Source organism: Mandrillus leucophaeus, unplaced genomic scaffold, assembly GCF_000951045.1.
Source record: "Mandrillus leucophaeus isolate KB7577 unplaced genomic scaffold, Mleu.le_1.0 Scaffold43, whole genome shotgun sequence".
In the NCBI taxonomy this organism is placed as follows: domain Eukaryota; kingdom Metazoa; phylum Chordata; class Mammalia; order Primates; family Cercopithecidae; genus Mandrillus; species Mandrillus leucophaeus.
This window is the reverse complement of record NW_012104587.1, coordinates 2,089,918-2,101,084: the sequence shown is the minus strand read 5'-3', so window position 1 is coordinate 2,101,084 and position 11,167 is coordinate 2,089,918.

Here is an 11,167-nt window from a genome sequence, read left to right as displayed (position 1 = left end):
TGAACACTGTAAACCCCTACATCCAGCTCCCATTCCTTTCCTTTTTAGGGCAGGGTTTTTAACCACTCTGGTACTGAAATCTGAATTTAGCTGGGGGCTCTCAAAACACTTATTTATTTTTAAAATATTGTGATAAAAATACGTAACATGAGATTTACCTACTTAACACATATTTAGGTATAGTCCAGTATTAACTGTAAGCATAATGTTGAACAGCAGATTTCCGAGACATTTGCATCTTGCATAACTGATACTTTATGCCTTTAAATGACAACTCCCTATTCCCCTCTGCCCCCGTCCCAGAAAACCACCATTCTACTTTCTGCTTCTATGCGTTGACTTTTTTAGATATCTCATATAAGTGAAATCAGACAGTGTTTGTTCTTCTGTGCTAGCCCAAGGTTCATAGCCGTTGGGTATGACCTTTTTCTTTCTTTTTTGAGGCTAATATTCCATTATATGTATATAACATAGTTTGCTTATTCATTCATATGTAAATAATAGTTAAGTTGCTTCCATATTTTGGCAATTGTGAATAATGCTGCAATGAACATATGGGAGTGCAAATATCTCTTCCAAATACTGATTTCAATTCTTTTTTTGAAGAATTGAGATCCCATAAGTGAGAATACCGAATCATATGGTAGTTCTAACCTCCATAGTATCTTCATGGTGGGCGTAGCATTTTATATGGCCACGAACAGTATACAAGGGTTCCAATTTCCCCACATCCTTTGAACACTTCTTATTTCTTGTTTATTTATTTATTTTTGATAATGATAATCCTAATAGGTATAAGATACTATTTCATTTTTTATGTGTTTAATTCTCCATAAAACACTTCATATTTTATATCCTTTTCTAATCTTTTTATCTCTTTTTCTTCCCTAATTGCTCTTGTTAGGATTTCAAGTACTATACTGAATAGAAGTGGTGAGAGTAGAATCCTTATCTTGTTCTTGATCTTAAAGGAAGAGTTTTCAGTTTTTTATTGTTGAGTATAATATTAGTACTAGACTTTTCATATTAGTCATTTATCAGTGAGCTTTATACGTTCCTATGTTCTCATGCTGCTCTTTAGTCCCATTTTTTAAAGTTTAAGGTTTCCCTTTGGAAATAATAATGGAGGTAGGGTGCTGACAGACTCACTCAACTTTTGTTTATGTGGGAAAGTATTTCTTTTCGTTATTGAGGGATGGTGTGCAAGATACATTAATTTTTGTTAGCATTTTATTTTTTCATCTCTCTGGACATATCATCCCACTCTCTGTTGGCCTACAAGGTTTCTGCAGAAACCTGCCATCCCCCAATTGTCTTATGGAGGACGTTCTCTTAGTATGCAACAAGTTACTTATCTTGCTGCTTTCAAAATTCTCTATTTTCTTTGATAATGTAATTAGAAAATGTATTAATATGGAATTCTTTTTTACTTTTATATATTTATTTGGTTTATAGTCTTCTGACTATATTAATTTCACTTAATAGTCTGAAATTCTTAGAATCTGTCCATTTATCCAATTGTCAATTATAAGTCATTGACTTTTTATAACAATCTTTTGTATTGATATATTTTGGAAAGTGTTTTTCTTCTCCTTAAATCTTCCTTCAGGGAAGCTGAAACATAAGTTGATGAGCATGTACATGTGTGAACTTCAAAAAATGGTGAAATGTGAGCAAACATACAAATAGTCTAAAAATGTTAGTGTTTATGGGAATTTTAGTGTACTTAACTTCCAAAATAATTACATATTGAGTGAAGACAGTATAGTTTAAAAGGAAAGTAATATGGTATAATGGCTATAAGTGCAACATTTAATGTCAGATTAGTGTTCAAGTTCTGTATGTACTATTTACTAATTATGTGATCTTTTAAAACATAATTTTACATTTAGTTAAAAAACTTTATTATTATTTTTTTCAACTTTCATTTTAGGTTTGGGGTACACGTGTAGGTTTGTTAACATGGGTAAATGTCGCAGTGGAGCCCAAATAGCCAAATCAATCCTAAGCAAAAGGAACAGAGCGAGAGGCATCACACTACCTGATTTCAAACTACACAACAAGGCTACAGTATTGAAAACAGCATGATACTGGCACAAGAGCAGATACATAGACCAATGCAACACGTTAATTAGATAACCCAGAAATAAAGCCACATACCTACAACTGCCTGATCTTCAACAAAGCTGAAAAAAGTAAGCAATGGGGAAAGACTCCCTATTCAATAAATGGTGCTTGGATAACTGGCTAGTCATAGGCAAAATTTTGAAACTAGACCCCTTCCTTTGACCATATACAAAATTCAACTCAAGATGGATTAAAGACTTAAATGTAAGATGTAAAAGTGTTAAAAACACAGAAGAAAAGAGGAAATACCACGCTGGACATCAGTCCTGGCAAAGATTTTTTGATAAAGACTCCAAAAGCAATTGCAACAAAACCAAAAATTGAAAAGTGGGAACTAATTAAACCAAGGAGCGTCTGAACAGCAAAGGAAGCTAACACCAGAGTAAACAGACAACCTACAGAATGGGAAGAAATAGTTGCAGGTTATGCATTTGACAAAGGTCTAATGTTTGGAATCTATAAGGGACTCAAAGCAACAATCAAAAAACAAACAAACAAATGAACAAACAAACCCATTAAAAATGGGCAAAGGATATGAACTGACAGTTCTCCAGGGAAGACATACACATGGCCAACAAGCATATAAAAAAACTTATAATAGCATTAATCATTTGAGAAATACAAATCAAAACAATAATGAGATAGCATCTCACACCAGTCAGAATGGCTGTTATTAAAAAGTCAAAAATTAACATGCTGTTGAGGTTGTGGAGAAAAGGGAACACTAATAAACTGCTGGTGGGAATGCAAATTAGCTCAGCCACTCCAGCTTTGTTCTTTTTGCTTAGGATTTCTTTGGCTTTATGGGTCTTTTTTGATTTTGTGTAAATTTTAGGACTAAAAAAATTCTGTGAAGAATGTCGGTATTTTGATAGAGATTGCATTGAATCTGTAGATTGCTTTGGGTAATAGGGACATTTTAACAATATTGATTCTTCTAATCCATGCACACAGGATGTCTCTCTATTTTTTGTATCGCTTCAATTTGTTTCATCAATGTTTTATTGTTCTCATTGTAGAAATCTTTCATTTCTTTGGTGTAGTTTATTACTGGGTATTTTACTTCTTGTAACAAATTGCAAATGAGATTGCTTTCTTAATTTGTTTTTCAGATTGCTCTTTATTGAAATGTAGTTATGTTAATTATGTTTTATGTTGATTTTGTATCCTGCAACTTTACTGAATTTTTTGTTTATTCAGATAGATTTTTGAGTGAGTCTTTAGGTTTTTGTAAATATAAAATCATATCATATGTAAATGAGGACATTTTGATTTCTTCCTTTCCAATATGGATTCCCTTTATTTTTTTCTCTTGCCTAGTTGCTCTGGGTAGGACTTCCACTACTATATTGAGTAAAAGTGGTGAAAGTGGGCATACTTGTCTTTTACATGATCTTAGAAGTAGAGCTTTCATTTTTTCCCCCATTCTCTATGATGCTACCTGTGGGTTTATTACATACTATCTTATTGTTTTGAGGTATTTTCCTTTTATGCTTAGTTTGTTGAGAGCTTTTATCATAAAGAGAATTTGAATTTTATCAGTTGCTTTTGGCATCTGTTGAAATGACTATATAACATTGATTCTACTAATGTTATGTTTTATGTTTATGGACTTGCCTCTGCAGAACCATTCCTGCATCCCTGGGATGAATCACACTTGATCATGATGAATGATCTCTTTAATGTGTTTTAAAATTTTGTTTGCTACTATTTTGTGGAGGATTTTTACACCTGTGTTCATCAGTGATGTTTTCTTTTTTGTGTGTGTTTGTTTCTGGTTTTGGCATCAGGGTAATGCTGGCCTTGTGAAATGAGTTTGGAAGTATTCCCCCCTCCTTTATTTTCTCAAATAGTTTGAGTACAATAGGTATGAGTTCTTTAAATGTTTGGTGGAATTCAGTTGTTCTGAAGCTATCAGGTTCTAGATTGTTCTTTGATGGGGGACTTTTTATTACTGCTGGTATCTTGCTGCTGGTTATTGCTCTGTTCATGGTTTGTATTTCTTAATGTGTCAACTTGGTTCAATCAATGTTCTATGTGTCAAAAAAATTTATCTACCTCTTCTAGGGTTTTCCATTTATTGGCATAAAATTGCTCATAATAGTCTCTAATGATCCATTGAATTTCTGTTATGTCAGTTGTAATGTCTCTTTTTTATCATCAATTTGATTTATTTTTGTTTTCTCTATTTTTTTCTTAGTTTGCATAAAGGTATGTTGATGTTGTTTATCTTTCACAAAACAACTTTTGACTTTTGTATTTTTTGTGTCAATTTCATTTATTTCTTGCACTGATCTTTATTATTTCTTTCCTGCTACTAATTTTGGGTTTCATTTGTTGTTGTAGTTCTGCTTTTTTAAGGTGCATCCTAGGCTATTGGAAGTCTTTCTACTGTTTTGAGGTAGGTGTTTATTTCTATAAACATACCTGTTACTGCTTCTTTCGTCATATCTCAAAAGTTTGGTATATTGTGTTTCCATTTGCATTTGGTTCAAGAAATTTTTAATTTTCTTCTTAATTTCTTGATTGACCCATTTGTCATTTAGGAGCATATTGTTTAATTTTCAGGTATTTGTATAGTTTTCAAAGTTCCTTTTGTTATTGTTTTATTCCAATGTGATCAGAAAAGGTAACTTGATATGACTGAAATTTTAAAATTTCCTGAGAAGTTTTCTGTTCTAACATGGTCTATCTAAAGAATGTTGCGTGTGCTGATGAGAAGAATGTACATCCTGTATTTGTTGAGTAAAATGTTCTGTAAGTGTTTATTAAGTCCATTTCATCTATCATGAAAATAAAGTCCAATGCTTCCTTTTTTGATTTTCCATCTAGAGGAACTTATCAATGCAGAATGTTGGTTGTTGAAATTCCCAACCATTTTTGTACTGGGGTCTATCTCTTTCTTTAGTTCTAGTAATATTTACTTTATATATCTAGGTGTTCCCATGTTGATAACACATACATTTACAATTTTTATATATTCTTACTGAATTGACCCCTTTATCACTATATAATGATCTCCTTTGTCTGTTTTTACAGTATTGATGTGAAATCTATTTTATCTGATATCACCATAGCAGCTCCTGCTCTTTTTTGACCTCTGTTTGCATGGACTATCTTTTTCCAGCCATTGATTTCTAGTGCAGGTGTGATTTTACAGGCGAAGTACATCACTTGTAGGAACTTAGAGTTGGGCCTTGTTTTTTAACCCATTTAGCTACTCCATGTCTTTTAATTGGAGAATTTAGTCCATGTACATTCAATGCGATTAATAAGTAAGAATTTATAACTGCCATTTTGTCATTTGTTTCGTGGTTACTTTGTAAGTCCTCTCTATACCTTCTTCCTTTCTTTTTTGTGTGTAAGTGACTTGATGTGGTAGTATGTTTTAATTTCTTGCTTTTCATTTTTATGTGTCTATTAGAGATTTTTTGCTTTGTGGTTAATATGAGGCCTGCAAAAATACCTTATGATAAAGTATTTTAAAGTCTAAATTATTTGCCTTAATACGGATGCATACGCTGAAGTAGAAAGTTTATTTGAAGAAATAATAACACAGAATGAGGAGGAGGAGCAAGATGGCTGAGTAGAAGCCTCTAAGGTCATCTTTCCCACAGGAACAGAAAATTTTACAATTATCTACACACAAAAAGCAGCTTCATAAGAGCCAAAAATAAGGTGGGAGATCACAGTACTTGGTTTTAATTTCATATCACTGAAAGAGGCACTGAAGAGGGTAGGAAAGACTGTCTTGAATTGCCCATGCCAACCCTGCCCATCTCCCAGCAGTGGCTGCCTGGTGCAGAGAATCTTCGTGTGCTTGGGGGATAGAGAGCACAGTTATTGTGGGATTTTGCATTGGAACTCAGTGCTGCCCTGTCACAGAGGAAAGCAGCACCAGACAGAACTCAGCCAGCAACCATGGAGGGAGAATTTAGACCAGCTCTAGCCAGAGGAGAATTGCCCATCCCAGTGGTCAGAATCTGGGTTCTGGCAAGCCTCACCATCATGGACTAAAGGGCTATGGGGTCTTAAATAAACTTAAAAGACAGTCTTGGCTACAAGGACTGCTATTCCTAGGCAAACCCTGGTGCTGTGCCGGGCCTCGGGTCAGTGAACTCGGGGGACCTGTGATCTAGTGAGAGCCCAGCAGCTTGCAGCTCTAGGAGAGAATTCTCCCTTTGACTTGAGGAGAGGAGAGGGAAGAATAAAGAGGACTTTGTCTTGCAACATGGATACTATTTCAGCCACAGTAGAATAGGGTCCTGGCGCCTGCATTCCAGGACATAGCTCCCAGATGACATCTCCAGACATCTCCAGGGGCAGAAGGGAACCTACTGCCTTGAAGGGAAGGACCCAGGCCTGACAGGATTCATCATCTGCTGACTAAAAACCCTTGGGTCCTCAATAATCATCAGTGGTGGTCAGGTAGTTCACTCGATTGGCCTTGGGTGAGAGACTCTGCATTGTGCTGGCTTCAGGTGTGACCTGGCACATTTCCAGCAGTGATAATTAAGGGGGGACACTCCTTCTACTTGAGAAAAGAAGAGGCAAGATTAAAGGGGGCTTCATCTTGCAGCTTAGGTACCAACTCAGTCACAGTAGGATAGAACACCAAGTAGGGTCTTGGGGTCCATAAATCCAAGCCTGGGCTCTTGGATGGCAGTTTTGGACCTGCTCTGGGCCAGAGGGGAGCCCATTTCCCTGAAAGGTAATTCTCAGTCCTGGAAGCAGCATTTACCACAAGCTAACTGAAGAAGACTTAGACCTTGAGTGCACATCGGCAATAACGACGTAGTACTTACCATAAACCTGGGGTGGTGGTGGCCATGAGATGACTGCTCTGCTTACCGAAAAGGGTGGGAAGAGTGGAAAAGACTTTCTTTTGTGCCTTGGGTTGCCAGGTCAGCCACAGTAAAATAAAACACCAGATAGATTTCAAAGGTTTCTGACTCTAGACCCTGGTTGCTCCATGGCATCTATAGACCCACCTGTGGTTGTGGGGAACTTGTGACCATGAAGGGAATAACATGAACCTAGCCAGCTTTGACACCTGCTGGCTGTAGAGCCCTAGGGCCTTGGGCAAACCTAGGCAGTAGCCAGGCAGTGATTACTGTGGGCCTTGGGGGATACCCAGTGCTATACTGGCTTCAGGTCTGATGCCGTGCAGTTCCAGTGGTGGTGGCCACAGGGGTGCTTGTGTCACCCCTCCCCCAGCTCCAGGCAGCTCAGTAGAGACAAAACTCCCATTTCTTTCAGAGAAAGTAAGGGAAGAGAACAAAAGTATCTGCCTGGTAATCCAGATAATTCTTCTGGATGTTATCCATGACCATGATGTCGGTATATCTGTGAGTCTGCAAGAACCGCAGCATTACTGGCCTTGGGGTCTCTCCTAATGAATATATGTCTGCAGTGATGAGAAACAGATCAAATCACCACAGTCCCTTTGCATACATGGAAAACTTTCCCAAGAAATATGTGTACAAACAAACTCAGACTGTGAAGACTACAATAAATACCTAAGTTTTCAGTGTGCAGACATTGATGAACATCCACAAGCATCAACACCATCCAGAAAACATTATCTCACCAAGTAAACTAAATAAGGCACTAGGGACCAATCCTGCAGAGACAGAGATATGTGACCTTTCACACAGAGAATTCAAAATAGCTCTTTTGAGGAAAATCTATGAAATTAAAGATAACACAGAGAAAACAATCAATCAGAATTTTATCAGATAAATTTAACAAAGAAAATGAAATAATTAAAAATAATGAAGCAGCAATTTTGGAGTTGAAAATGCAATTGAAGATCAGTGTTTGGAGGCTTGTATCATGAATTTTTTAGCTCCAGAACAACTGCAGGAACAAAACGGGAATCCTGAGAAGACCCACAGACACTTTGAAGGAAGCAGACTGCTCCTGTGGGAACCAGGAGATACCCCAAGTACTATGAGTGCCCAAACTGCAGAAGCAGAAAAGGGAGATCCTTCACCCCCAAACACACACTCCCACTGGGGAAACTGAAGGTCTAGTTCACAGGTTTCTGACCTTACCTGGAGCTGAGTTAATGGAGAGCCAAGAGAAACACAGGGGTAGAGGAAGCAGCAGGAAAGGCCCTGGGAGCTTGCTGGGTCCCCAAGCCGGCCATTCCTGCCTGGCACTACAGGGATCCTTTGTGGGGGGCTGTGGACAGAGGTAGAGAAATGTCACAGGAAGAAGGACATCTCCAGCTGAACTTTGTGATAATTTGAACTGGATGTGAAGCCTCCTGGTCAGAACTTGGGAGAGAGTGCGAATTTGGCCTGCAGACTCCACAGGCAGGGGAAGAACTAAAGCCCTTTTCTTTTGCAGCTGGGAGGTGGGCAGCCTGGGGAAAGTTCTAAAGCCCTGCTCTTTCACTGCCTGGAAGACAGACTTGGTGCTGTTAGTGGGGCACAATGGGAGTGAGACTGGCTCTTTGGATTGCATGGGAGCTTGGCGAGGCCTGTGACTGTCGGCTTTCCCCCACTTCCCTGACAACCTGCATTACTCAGCAGAGGCAGCCATAATACTCCTAAATACACAACTCCTTTGACCTGGGAACCTCACCCCTATCCCCAACAGCAGCTGCAGCAAGACCCGCCCAAGAAGAGTCTGAGCTCAGAGATGCCTAGTCCTGCCCCCACCTGATAGCCTTTCCCTACCCAACTTCTGAGGACAAAAGGCATATACTCTTGGGAGTTCTAGGGCTCCACTCACTGCTGGTTTCTCTCCACAGCTGATGCTCTCTAGAAAGTTCCACCCCCAGCCAGGAGGCCAACCAGCACAAAAATAGAACATTAAACCACCAAAGATAAGAACCTGCATAGAGTCAATTTCAACCCCCTGCCAACACCACTGGAACAGGAGCTGGTATCCATGGCTAAGAGACCAATAGACAGTTCAAATCACAGGACTCTGTGCAGACAATCACCAGTACCAGCCCGGAGCCTGGTAGACTTGTTAGATGGCTAGACCCAGAAGTGAGATAACAATCACTGCAGCTCAGCTCTCAGGAAGCCACATCCCTAGAAAAAGGGAGAGAGCACTCCATCAAGGGAACACCATGGGACAAAATAACCTGAACAACAGCCTTTAGCCCTAGACCTACCCAAATGAGAAGGAATCAGAAAACCAACTCTGGTAAAATGACAAAACAAAGCTCTTAACCCCCCAACATTACACTAGCTCACCAGCAATGGATCCAAACCAAGAAGAAATTCTTGATTTACCTGAAAAAGAATTCAAGAGGTTAGTTATTAAGCTAATCAGGGAGGCACCAGAGAAAGGCAAAGCCCAAGGAAGGGAAATAAAAAATAAAAATTGATACAAGAAGTAAAGGGAGAAATATTCAAGGAAATAGATAGCCTAAAGAAAAAGCAATAGAAACTTCAGAAAATGTTGGACACACTTATAGAAATGCAAAATGCTCTGGAAAGCCTCAGCAATAGAACTGAACAAGTAGAAGAAAAAAATTCAGAGCTCAAAGACAAGATCTTCAAATTAACCCAATCTAACAAACACAAATAAATAAAGAAAGAAAAAACAAGAAAATATGAACAAAGCCTCCAAAAAGTCTGGGATTATGCGAAATGACCAAACCTAAGAATATTTGGTGTTCCTGAGTAGGAAGAGAAATCTAAAAGTTTGGAAAACATATTTGGGGGAATAATTGAGGAAAACTTCTCCAGTCTTGCTAGAGAGAATCAGACATGCAAATATAAGAAGCACAAAGAACTAATGGGAAATTCATCTCAAATAGATAATCGCCTAGGCACATTGTCATCAGGTTATCTAAAGTTAAGATGAAGGAAAGAAGCTTAAGAGCTGTGAGACAAAAGCACCAGGTAACCTATAAGGGAAAACCTATCAGATTAACAGAAGATTTCTCAGAAGAAACCCTACAATCTAGAAGGGATTGGGGTCCCATCTTCAGCCTCTTCAAACAAGACAATTATCAGCCAAGAATTTTGTATCCAGTGAAACTAAGCATCTCATATGAAGGAAAGATAGTCTGTTTCAGATAAACAAATGCTGAGAGAATTCACCATTACCAAGCCACCCCTACAAGAACTGCTAAAAAGATCTCTAAATCTTGAAACAAATCCTGGAAACACATCAAAATAGAACCTCTTTAAAGCCTAAATCTCACAGGACCTATAAAACAAAAATAGAATTAAAAAAAGAAAAAACAAAAAACAAAAAACCAAGGCATACATGTGACAAATAGCATGATGACTGGAATGATACCTCACATCTCAAGCTAAGAACCTTGAAAAAACGTTAGAGGAATTGCTAACTAGAATAACCAGCTTAGAGAAGAACATAAATGACCCAATGGAACTGAAAAACACAGCACGAGAACTTTGTGAAGCATACACAAGTATCAATAGCCAAATTGATCAAACAGAAGAAAGGATATCAGAGATTGAAGATCAACTTGATGAAATAAAGCGAGAAGACAAGATTAGAGAAAAAAGAATGAAAAGGAATGAATACAGTCTCCAATAAATATGGGACTATGTGAAAAGACCAAATCCACGTTTGCTTGGTGTATCTGAAAGTGATGGGGAGAATGGAACCAAGGTGAAAAACACTCTTCAGAATATTATTCACGAGAACTTACCCAACCTAGAAAGACAGGCCAACATTCAATTTCAGGAAATACAGAGAGCACCACAAAGATACCCCTCAAGAAGAGTAACCCCAAGACACATAATCTTCATATTCACCAAGGAAAAAATGTTAAGGGCAACCAGAGAGAAAGATCGGGTTACCCAAAAAGGGAAGCCCATTAGACTAATAGCAGGAAAAGCATTTGACAAAATTCAACATCTTTTTATAATTGAAACTCTCAGCAAAATTGGCATACAAAGGACATACATCAGTGTAATAAAAGCCATCTGGCCGGGCGCGGTGGCTCAAGCCTGTAATCCCAGCACTTTGGGAGGCCGAGACAGGCGGATCACGAGGTCAGGAGATCGAGACCATCCTGGCTAACACGGTGAAACCCCGTCTC